Genomic DNA, 11,614 nt, shown 5'->3' with positions numbered 1-11,614 from the left:
TTTTAAATTATGATTCAGAAAGCTTTTTTTAAAATAAGGATTTGGACATGCATTATTATTATTTATCTTATATCATATAAGATACTGTATATATTTATTTATTTTAATTTTTTAATTTTTTAATTTTTAAGATTATTTTAATTATCAAATGAAGCCTCGAAGAACTTTGAAAACCCTCTTTTTACATTTATTATTATTATTATTATTATTATTATTATTATTATTATTATTATTATTATTATTATTATTTACTTTTTAATTTTTTTTAGTACATAGATAAAATTCCTTCCACTGGTCATTATTTTATTCTGAATGTAAAATTTATTTAGAAAACAAACTTTCTTTGAAGGTTCTTTAAGAGACGGATAATTGGATGATGAGCGTTCGTGTGTCGATCCTCCAGCTAATGAAAAGGTGTTCAAAGGAACTTCAGAGAAGAATGAAATGAAAAACGTACACACTCGGCATTTTAAAGCAATTAGTTTATTTATTTACAAAAAAGCTTTGAATCACATTCCTTTTTAATGAAGTCTTTAATGATACTTAATTTTTTTTTTAAGCTAAGAAGAATTATTTAGGCAGTGATCCTTTATACAGCCAGTTTTTGTACCTACCTGAACAAGTGTATTAATTATTTATTCATTTATTTGGTATTATTATTTTTTTAATTGTTATTTATTTTATTTTTTAAATGAATCACATTTTTGGCTTTACAATCAGAATTTTAGCTAAACTGTCTTTGTGCACTCTTTCTTCATGGTTACTTATGGTTCTTGTTCTTCAGGGGTTCTCATTCTTCTAAAGTTCTGGATCTTCATGGTGTTCTTGGGGTTCTGGTTCTTGTTATATGGTTTTGGGTTTTCGAGGTGTTCTTGGGGTTCTGGTTCTGGTTCATCATGGGTTTTCATCGTTCTTGTTTTTCAGGGGTTCTCATTCTTCTGATGTTCTGGGTCTTCTTGGGGTTCTGGTTCTTTATTAGTTCTGGTTCATCATAGGTTTGCATGGTTCTTGTTCCTCTGGGATTATTCTAGTTCTGTAGGGGTTTTCATGGTTCGGGTTCTTTATGGATTTCTTGTGGTTCTAGTCTTCATGTTTCTGGTTCCTCTAGGATTTTCCCTCTTTTGGTGCTCTTGTTCTTCTGGGGTTCTCAATTTTTTGGTGTTCTTTATTGAAACTTTAGATCATTCAGCATTCTTCGTCAGGGGCCCAAAATTGGGTCTACCTGGAATGTTTTGTGATGGGGCAACACTCTGGGGCAAGTTTCCCTACAGCATCTCAGCACAAAGATCTTCAGCGGGTCGAGCGAGCATCACGTTGAACGTCTCTCTCTCAGCGATTTTTACGTTTTTAACATTGCGACGCTTTCTGTAGTTTTTTTAATAAACTTGGTTCTTGCAGTCCAAAAGAGCTGCAGATGCAACCATGCGTACCGTAGGTAATTTTTGATGCAAGAATTTTTGTCTAAAGCAACACTGATCATAAAAATAAACGAAAAAGCTCAGAGGAATCGTTTAGTGACAATCGAATCGAAACTGTGTTTGATGTCAAAAGCGATTCATTTCCCCGAACGGCTTTTCATAAAGGCCGAGTGACGCTATGCTTCTGATTAACGCTCCACACGCCATCCGATAATAAAGTAAAACCGGATGAACAGCATGTCTGGGATTTCTCTGACTCTCACGTGATGCACACCGGTTGTTGCTCCTGTCGGTGTGATTTATGTAAATATTTCCAGTTTGAGTCCAGAAAAAATCCCAAAAGAGCAAAAAACCCCACAAATATTTATATTCGTGGCATTTCACTTACATTTTTATACATCTGAGCAATTGAGGGTTAAGGTCCTTGCTCAGGGGCCTAGCGGTGGCAGCCTGGTGGACCCGGGATTCAAACTCACAACCTTCTGAGCAGTAGTTCAACACCTTAACCACTAGGCTACGACATCCCAAAGCTCGCAAGATTAAGCAGGGACGAGTTTCTCAAAAGCGTTTCAGAATTAAAGTATTGGCACCTTTGACTGGGTTTGGATCTGTCGCCGCATTCAACATCAAATTCTAAACACACTCCTTTTAAACGTCCAAAGAAACGAGTGAACACGTGAACGAGTGAACACTGTCCTCCTCAGTTAAGATGTTTCCTGGTCAGGTTTCTCACCTCATCACAGTCCTGCTGTCCATGTTGATAATTTGTTGTTAATGCGAGACCTAGATCCAAATTTAGGTAATATTTTATATAATGCTCATTTTATATACACATTATATAAGTATTTTATATACCATAATGAATTTTACATGTACTTTTATTTTACTTCCTGTTTCCTTTCTCCTGACTCCACCCTTGTCTTGTTATTGGTCTGTTTTTTTTTTATTTAAACTCTTTTATTTGTATGTTTCTAAGCCTTACTCAAATGTACTTCATTATTTATTTTTTGTCCTGAAGATGAATAGACCTACTGTGACGTTCCCTTTGTGTTTATCGACTCTCGTTATCGATTATGACGACGATTATTTTTGCTCTCGACAAGGAACACAATTTAAATACAAAAAAAAATAATAATAATAATTATTTAAACCAAAGGAGCCAAATCCTTTCTGTAGCTGAACTTTAAACAGAAATAATGACATGTAGGATATTTTAGGAGGAATATTCGGTATCGAGAACTTACAGTAAGACGGCTTCATTTTTTTTTATTTCGGTAAAAATTTTGGCAAACGTGTGACGTGCGCGTTTTATCATAAAAATATAACCAAAAATAAATAAATAAATAAAAATATGAACTTAAAAGTGGGCTTCAGTGATGCCACGCATTTATTTATTTATTTATTTATTTATTTATTTATTTATTTATTTATTTATATAACCTCATGACCAATCAGGTCACGAGTTAAGACGTCATGCGGGAAAAAACAAACGAGTCTCGACGAAGTCTGAGCGAAATATTTCATGTTCAATATCCCGCCAAAATATTCCAGCTAATTTTGTTGTAGTTTTATTTGCATGTCACATGTTGTTCTTTTTTTATTTATTTATTTTTTTAAACTGGGTTTGGTCCCTGTGGAGAAAATAACTGTGTTTTTTTTGTTTTTTATTTCCCCCCACAAGCTAGCAATTAAAACTAAAACAGCAAAAAAAAAAAAAAACCCCAAAAAACACAGAATTCAACAGAATTCAAGTCCTCACAAGGATAGTAAAACGAGACTGTGTGTGTGTGTGTGTGTGTGTGTGTGTGTGTGTGTGTGTGTGTGTGTGTGTGTGTGTGTGTGTGTGTGAAAGCGATATTAAGTTAAAAAGACCTAAAAGATTAAGAAGCACAGATCAGAAATCTCGTCCCTCTGTCGCAGGTATTTTGATCCGCAATTAGAGAAAATAAGAAGCCTCGATCCGCACCGTCGGACTTTTTTCCTTTTCTCAGGTCTGTGTGGACATTTTTAAGCTGTGCGCAGTTTGGCACTAGGTTTTGTGTGTTATACGAGGCGTGATGCCGTGCATGTGTTAATGACACACAGGTCACCGAGTGCGTAATGCAGACGCCCACCGAATACTTCAATCTGTCAGCTTTCTGTCCGCGCCGCAAAAACAAGATAAAAATAAAAGCAAAGTCTCCTACCTTCGGCTCTCCTGTGCCAGCTTTTTTTTTCCCCCCAATAATACTTTTGCGACGCCGCTCGGCTTCACGGCCACATCTATCAGAAACAGTGTGCAGTAAATGCAAGCCTCTGTTTGGAAAATAAGCCAGTTGAGTTTTCCAGTTTTAACCACCATCTGTGGACGTGAAGCAAAGCTGCGTATACAAGAGACAGACTGCAAAACAGGCAAATATTTGGATAGAAAAATCCTGCTGTATTTTGGGAATATCGCTAACGGTTAGGGTTTAATATTTTGAGAGCATCTCCAGAGCTAAAAATATGACATCACGTTTAGAAATAAATCAAAGATAAATCAAGTAGACTGGACTAATCCCCCCCCCCCCCCCACACACACACACTCTCTTGCTCTCTTTCACAGACTCACACACTCTTTCTCTCTCTCACACACACTTTCACACACACAATCTCTTTCTCACACTCTCTCTCTCTCTCTCTCTCTCTCTCTCTCTCTCTCTCTCTCTCTCTCTCTCTCACAGACTCATACACACACTTACACTTTCACCACCATCACACACTCTTACACACACACACACACACACACACACACACACACACACTCTCTCTCTCTCTCTCTCTCTCTCTCTCTCTCTCTCTCTCTCTCTCACAGACTCACACACACACTTACACTCTCACCACCATCACACACTCATACTCTCTCTCTCACACACACACTTTCACACACACTCACACACACGCTCTCTCTCTCACACAGTCTCACACTCATACAGTACACACACACACACACATTCTCTCACACACACACACTCTTACACACACACACACACACACACACACTCTTACACTCTCTCTCTCTCTCACACACACACACACACAAAATCCTTGACTGAGTGCCATCATAAAACTACTCCCGATGCTAGCCGTGCTACATATCACAATCACAAGCAATGATTACTTGATATGTACAAATATTGTAATGCTATCTTATGCTAGGCTAACCTGCATCTGGTTTTGACATGCTAATGCTAGCTAGTGAGTTTATAAGAAAACATTTACCTCCAGCTAATTTACCATAAGCTAATCTGTTAGAAATTCTAAGATATTCTATACAAAGATTTTACATAATGAACTAGCCAGCATGAGCTAACCTGACACCTGACACATTTAAGAGGATTTTGAATCTCTAGTCATGAAAATGTATTATCTTAATTGATAATGCTAGCTAGTCGGCCACGACAAGATGATGCTAAGCTTAAATAACAGGATTATTTAATGTCTTTCCATAAATGTTTAGCATTTCTAGTTTTTTACTGGATATAAATGTTTATATTAATTGCTGCTAATAATAAGCTACTGTACCTGGTTAACATCCTGCAATTTCTTTCTTCAATGCTTTCACAGGTACGTAGCCAGCCTATTGGAGGGGGGGGGGGGGTATTTTTTTCAAAAAGTGGACCTTTTTGCAGTTTTTCTCCTCCTTTTGTATTTAATTATGAGGTTCAAATAGGGGGACACGGTGGCTTAGTGGTTAGCACATTCACCTCACATCTCAAGGGTTGGGGGTTCGATTCCCACCTCCGCCTTGTGTGTGTGGAGTTTGCATGTTCTCCCCGTGCCTCGGGGGTTTCCTCCGGGTACTCCGGTTTCCTCCCCCGGTCCAAAGACATGCATGGTAGGTTGATTGGCATCTCTGGAAAAATTGTCCGTAGTGTGTGTGTGTGTGTGTGTGTGTGTGTGAATGAGAGTGTGTGTGCCCTGTGATGGGTTGGCACTCCGTCCAGGGTGTATCCTGCCTCGATGCCCGATGACGCCCGAGATAGGCACAGGCTCCCCGTGACCCGAGAAGTTCGGATAAGCGGTAGAAGATGAGTGAGATGAGTGAGTGAGAGGTTCAAATACTTCATTTTGGCGATCTTATATGCACTAATCTGTGCTGGATTAGCTCGTCTGCTGGTATCTTAACGAGCACGCTTTTTGATGCGCCTAAATTATTTACTGCATTCTTGTCAAATCGCTTCCTCATGTACCACCTTTGTCAGTCCATAAGCGGTTCATAAGTATAAAGACGACACTAACAACAGGCTAGATTTAATGAACTTTACCGAAGTATTAATAATAATTATTTTCATCATCATTTCTTGACTCTCTCTCGATGCCTCTTTGCTTGTTGCCGTATTTGTCTTGACACTTATGGATTTAGTAAACCGGTCAGTTCCAATCTTCTTGGGTGCAATTTGGAGAATATGTTCACAGCTTCGTCTACTAATCGTCCCAGATCATTTACCTCAAGCGGTCCGCTTTGAAGTTCTCAGAGGAATTAAGACGCGCAGCGAAGGAGAGAAGCATTTCCATTGGCTCCAGTCTGACGGTATTGGCCAATCACAGAAGTCGATATTGCACAGCCGATATCACCGAATATCGGATTTTTATATGGATATTATATTGTAGACTATTGAGTGGATAAAATATAGAAATCCTTTTAATTAAATATTACATAATATTATTATATATATATATATATATATATATATATATATATATATATATATATATATATATAAAGCTTCACTTCAGAGGCGATACTTCAACGTTGCTTTGAAAAGTGTATTGCGATAACTCTCTCTGAACTGCACGTGCGGCACACACACACACACACACACACACACACACACACACACATACACACTCACACACACAGTGTCCAGCTACAATAATGTATCATATTAAATTGAAACAGCAACCCAGAATATTTGTCACAAGCATTCATTAAAACAATGATGACAATATTCACATTAAAAAAAAAAAATGACTTAAATTCTGGACCTTTGGCAATGAAGAACCACCCGAAACACCCCCCCCCCCCCCAACTACGGGCTTGTAACACCCAGCTAATCTTCACTGCTGAAGCTAGCTACTTGTTTATAATATGATGTTGGAGCATGCTAAGCTAATCTGACATGATTTTGTTTTGTTTTTCACTGATAAGAAACCAGCTAGCATCAGATAACCTGACAGGATTTCACTGCTGATGCTGGCTAGCTGACAAGAATTCTGTGGAAAACCTTTAAAGCCATATTTCTATTCATGTTTATTACATTTAGGCAGCTAGCATAAGCATAGCAAGCTAACGTTACTTAATCCTTCCATTTCATAACACTTGAAGGTTTTTTTTCACTAATGCTATCTCATTAGCCACAACAAGGCGATGTAACAGCACTGATATGTAATTTACCAACTCAGAATATTTCTACACGAGCTCAAATGGTCACCGTAGCCGTTACGAAACGTGATCTTGCGTCAAATTCTAATACGTTAGTTAAAAAGACGGAAATCTGACTTAAAGCTACGTAAATGGTGTTTAAAGATGATGAAGGTGGTCATTAAATGGAATCCTAGCTGACGATCTCTCAGGGCTTGCAATCAAATGACATACAGGTGTTAAGTCATTAATATTCCGAGTAGTTACATAGTTATTTTCTGTCATCTCTCTCTCTCTCTCTCTCTCTCTCTCTCTCTCTCTCTCTCTCTCTCTCTCTCTCTCTGAGATGCTAGGTGGTTCATCATGAGTCCAGATGTTCCAGTGCTGACAGTGATGAAGGACGAGGAGCAAAACCGTGGTCCACAAACACAAGAACACATCAGTAAACAGTAATAAATACACCTCCTTGCACCTTCACAGATCGAATAGCAATGTAAAGGAGGGATGGAAGGAATATATATATCTCATATATCTTATTTAATGTTTATTTTTTATATTCAATTTACTGAACGTTGAGTGCTGAGCTCTGGAAAAAAAAAAAAAAAAACACCGTTCATCACATCAATATGGAAATCTAAATTGTGCATGATCAAACCAGTTAGGACCAATTATGAAGTCATGTTTTTCACCTCTGCTGAGTCACGTTTACATGTGTGTACACGGCGCAAGTGGTTTTATTAGGTTGTATTATGGTGTAATAACTCGTAGTTCCCCTGGGATATTTAGCATGCGGATTTAACGACATGTCATAGATGTTGCATTGCTCAGCATCGGCGCTTTAAGTGTCGTAGGTGGTATGGTATTTTTTGGGGATTTTGAAATGTTAATTATTTAATTTAGTAAATTAATATTGAATTAAATTTAGTTAATTAATTATTTTATTTATTTATTTATTTATTTATTTATTCATTTGTTTTAATCTTATTCATTTTTACACAGACTCTATTCATTGTCATGTATAGGAATTTATTTATTTATTTATTTATTTATTTATTTTACACAGAATATATTTTTTTTACGCACGCTACTTTTCCTTTTATTACTTACTTTGATTTTTTTTTCCACACGATTAATGTTTCATGGATTATTTTTTCCACAAAGCTTTATTTATTTTTAAGTAATTAAATAAATTTTCACATGTGATTTTTATGCACGCCGTATTAACATCGGATTTTTAACAGATAATTAACAAATTCGTTTTACACAGAATTTTAACGCGGCGTTTTTACGCGTGCCACTTTTCACAGAATGAATTCATTGTCGTGATTTTCGGATGCCATTGTTTTTACACAGAATCGGCAGAATTTTTTACACACGGCACGTTTCCTTTTCACATTTGAACACTAATCAACATTTTTTACACGATTTGAACAATTTTGAACCGCATAATTTTTACACTATTCATTTTTTACACAATTTTCCACAATGTTTTTCCGCACACGATCCGTTTTTTCCCCGATTTTGTTCACACCTACATTTCCACATGATTTAAATCCATTAACTTTTTTATTTTCACATGTAATTTTTCCCCCTAATTGTTTATCTCTACATAATTTATTCTAAATGCGATTTTTTTTTAAAATCGATTCATGCACAATTAAATTATTTTCTTTTTTTCTTTGTACGTGATCCATTTATTTTCATGCAGTAATGTTTTTACTTTCACATGTTCAACATTACTTTCGCACCCTGATATTCCACGTGTTTTGATTTCGTCCTTTCAGGTCGAATTTCACACCTGAAAAAAATGAATCTTCATCACATTTTATTCACAAGATGTTACATGTTTTATTTGAGTTCAGGCCCTAATGTGCTGAAATGCACCGTCACTTGTGTTCATATATTACTGACATGATCACGGGAGAAAAACGGATGCTCTTTCCATTTAGGAGCGAGAAGAACGAATTTAAATTCAGTATTCATCAAGCAGAAGAAGAGACAGAGCCTGAAGTACAGTATCTGATAAGAGCTGGCTGGTTATTGAAGCGTGCTTGAACAAGAAATATTCATGTATTCATATTCTGTTCGTATATACAACAAATCTTTAACTCTGAATTGTTTGTGAGGAGTCCAAAGAAAGTACTACTGAAAATGCTGGTTTATTATTTACTACTGAAATGATCTGCAGCACATAATGTGTCTTTGTTTCCTTTAAGGAGCTTTAATTCTTTGTAATGTTTTTTTTTTTTTTTTTTTTTGGAAAAAATGTGATGGAAAAATTTAAGAAACTTCCAGAAAAGCAGAGGGGGACATTAATTTTTTGTCGCAAATCAACAGGTCACAAGTTAGGGTCAAGTAAGAAAACAGACATTGAGGACAAGGAGGAGAGGATCGAGACGATTCTAAGGCGAATTGGAGGACAGGATTAAGACGATTCTGAGACAAACTGGAGGAGAGGATCGAGATGCTTATGAGACGAATTGGAGGAGAGGATCGAGATGCTTATGAGACGAATTGGAGGAGAGGATCGAGATGCTTATGAGACGAATTGGAGGAGAGGATCGAGATGATTCTGAGCCGAATCGGAGGAGAGGATCGAGATGATTCTGAAACAAAAAGGAGGAGAGGATCGAGACGATTCTGAGACGAAAAGGAGGAGATGATCGAGATGATTCCGAGACAACCTGGAGGAGAGGATCGAGACAATTTAGAGCCGAATCAGAGGAAAGGATCAAGATGCTTACGAGCCGAATCGGAGGAGAGGATTAAGACGATTCTGAGACAAACTGGAGGAGAGGATTGAGATGCTTATGAGACAAACTGGAGGAGAGGATCGAGATGCTTATGAGACGAATTGGAGGAGAGGATCGAGACGATTCTGAGACGAAAAGGAGGAGAGGATCGAGATGATTCCGAGACAAACTGGAGGAGAGGATTGAGACAATTTAGAGCCGAATCAGAGGAAAGGATCGAGATGCTTATGAGACAAACTGGAGGAGAGGATTGAGATGCTTATGAGACAAACTGGAGGAGAGGATTGAGATGCTTATGAGACAAACTGGAGGAGAGGATTGAGATGATTCTGAGACAAAATGGAGGAGAGGATTGAGACACTTATGAAACGAATTGGAGGAGAGGATCGAGACAATTCTGAGATGAAAAGCAAGAGAGGATCGAGACAATTCTGTGACAAACTGAAGGAGAGGATCACGATGCTTATGAGACGAATTGGAGAAGATCGAGTCAATTCTGAGACGAAAAGGAGGAGAGGATTGTGACAATTCAGAGCAGAATCGGAGGACAGGATCGAGATGCTTATGAGACGAATTGGAGGAGAAGATTAGTTTATTCTGAGACATATTGGAGGGGAGGGTCGAGACAATTCCGAGGCAAACTGGAGGAGAGGATTGAGACAATTTCGAGACGTACTGCAGAAGATCAATCGAGACGATTCAGGGACCAGTTGGAGAAGTGGAGAAGTGGATCGGTCGAAACAAACTGTAGGAGAGATTTGGGCCAATTCTGAGACAAACTTCAAAATACATGTAGCAGGTCGTGGAGGTGAGTTGTTAAGCTTCTCTGATGCAGAGCTACTTTCCCACTGTTATATTACTTTTGTCACAATCACTGATCCCACTGTTATCCACTCACATTCACAGCAGCTCAGTAAAAACATTGGTTTCATTTCAAACAAAACACAAACAATTCTTTATTATTTATGGTTTCATTTTTTTTATTTATTTTTGCATTAAGATGTTGCTTTCTGTGTTTCTTGTTCTCTTCTGAAAAAAAGATAACGCTCCGATCGGCTCCGTCGAGCACATATGTCATTCCGCCTGCAGCCAGAATCATAAATAGAAATGTTTACAGCATATTCTTAGGCGAGTAGCCACCACGCTGCCATGAGCCTCTGGGGAGATCGCTGAACATTCAGCTCTGTCACATGACTATTCTCAGCAGAGAGCCTGATTGGCTGAATGTCATGTGTGTTGCCTTAAATATAGCAGTGACAAAAAGTAATTCAGGAACATACATCACGGATAGATCTACAGTAAAAGTGCACGCAACTTTGGAGAAAAGAAATCAAACAAAAAAAATTGTTTTAATACAATTTTATTATTAGTAGTAGTATTATTGTTGTTATAGTATTATTATTATTACTATTATTATTATTATTATTATTATTATTATTAGTAGTAGTAGTAGTAGTAGTATTTTTATTATTATTATTACAAATTTTTAATTTACAAATAAGAAAATAAATAATAATTACCTGGTTAACATATATACAGTCTTGATATGTATGACACATAATACATTTACAAATTTCATAATAATAATAATAATAAGCAGTATATACACATCAGTTTTTCTAATTTCTAATTATTATTATTATTATTATGATGATGATGATGATGATGATGATGATTATTATTATTATACTCATAAAATTTATTAGTATTAATATTTATATAATTTATATATTTAATTAATGTAATTATTAAGTATACTTTTTATATTTTAACAAACATATTTAATACAGTATAATTAATATTAATAATAATAATAAGAATAAAAATAAGAATAAGAATAAGAATTATTATTATTATTATTATTATTATTATTATTATTATTATTACTATATAACTGTATAACTATATAACTACTATAACTATTATTATTATTATTATTATTATTATTATTATTATCACTCACTCATTATTATTATTTGTAATACTACTACTACTACTACTACTACTACTACTACTACTACTACTACTAATAATAATAATAATAATAATAATATGGTTAA

Source organism: Tachysurus fulvidraco, chromosome 12 (assembly GCF_022655615.1).
Source record: "Tachysurus fulvidraco isolate hzauxx_2018 chromosome 12, HZAU_PFXX_2.0, whole genome shotgun sequence".
Lineage (NCBI taxonomy): Eukaryota > Metazoa > Chordata > Actinopteri > Siluriformes > Bagridae > Tachysurus > Tachysurus fulvidraco.
Note: the sequence above shows the minus strand (reverse complement) of the source record.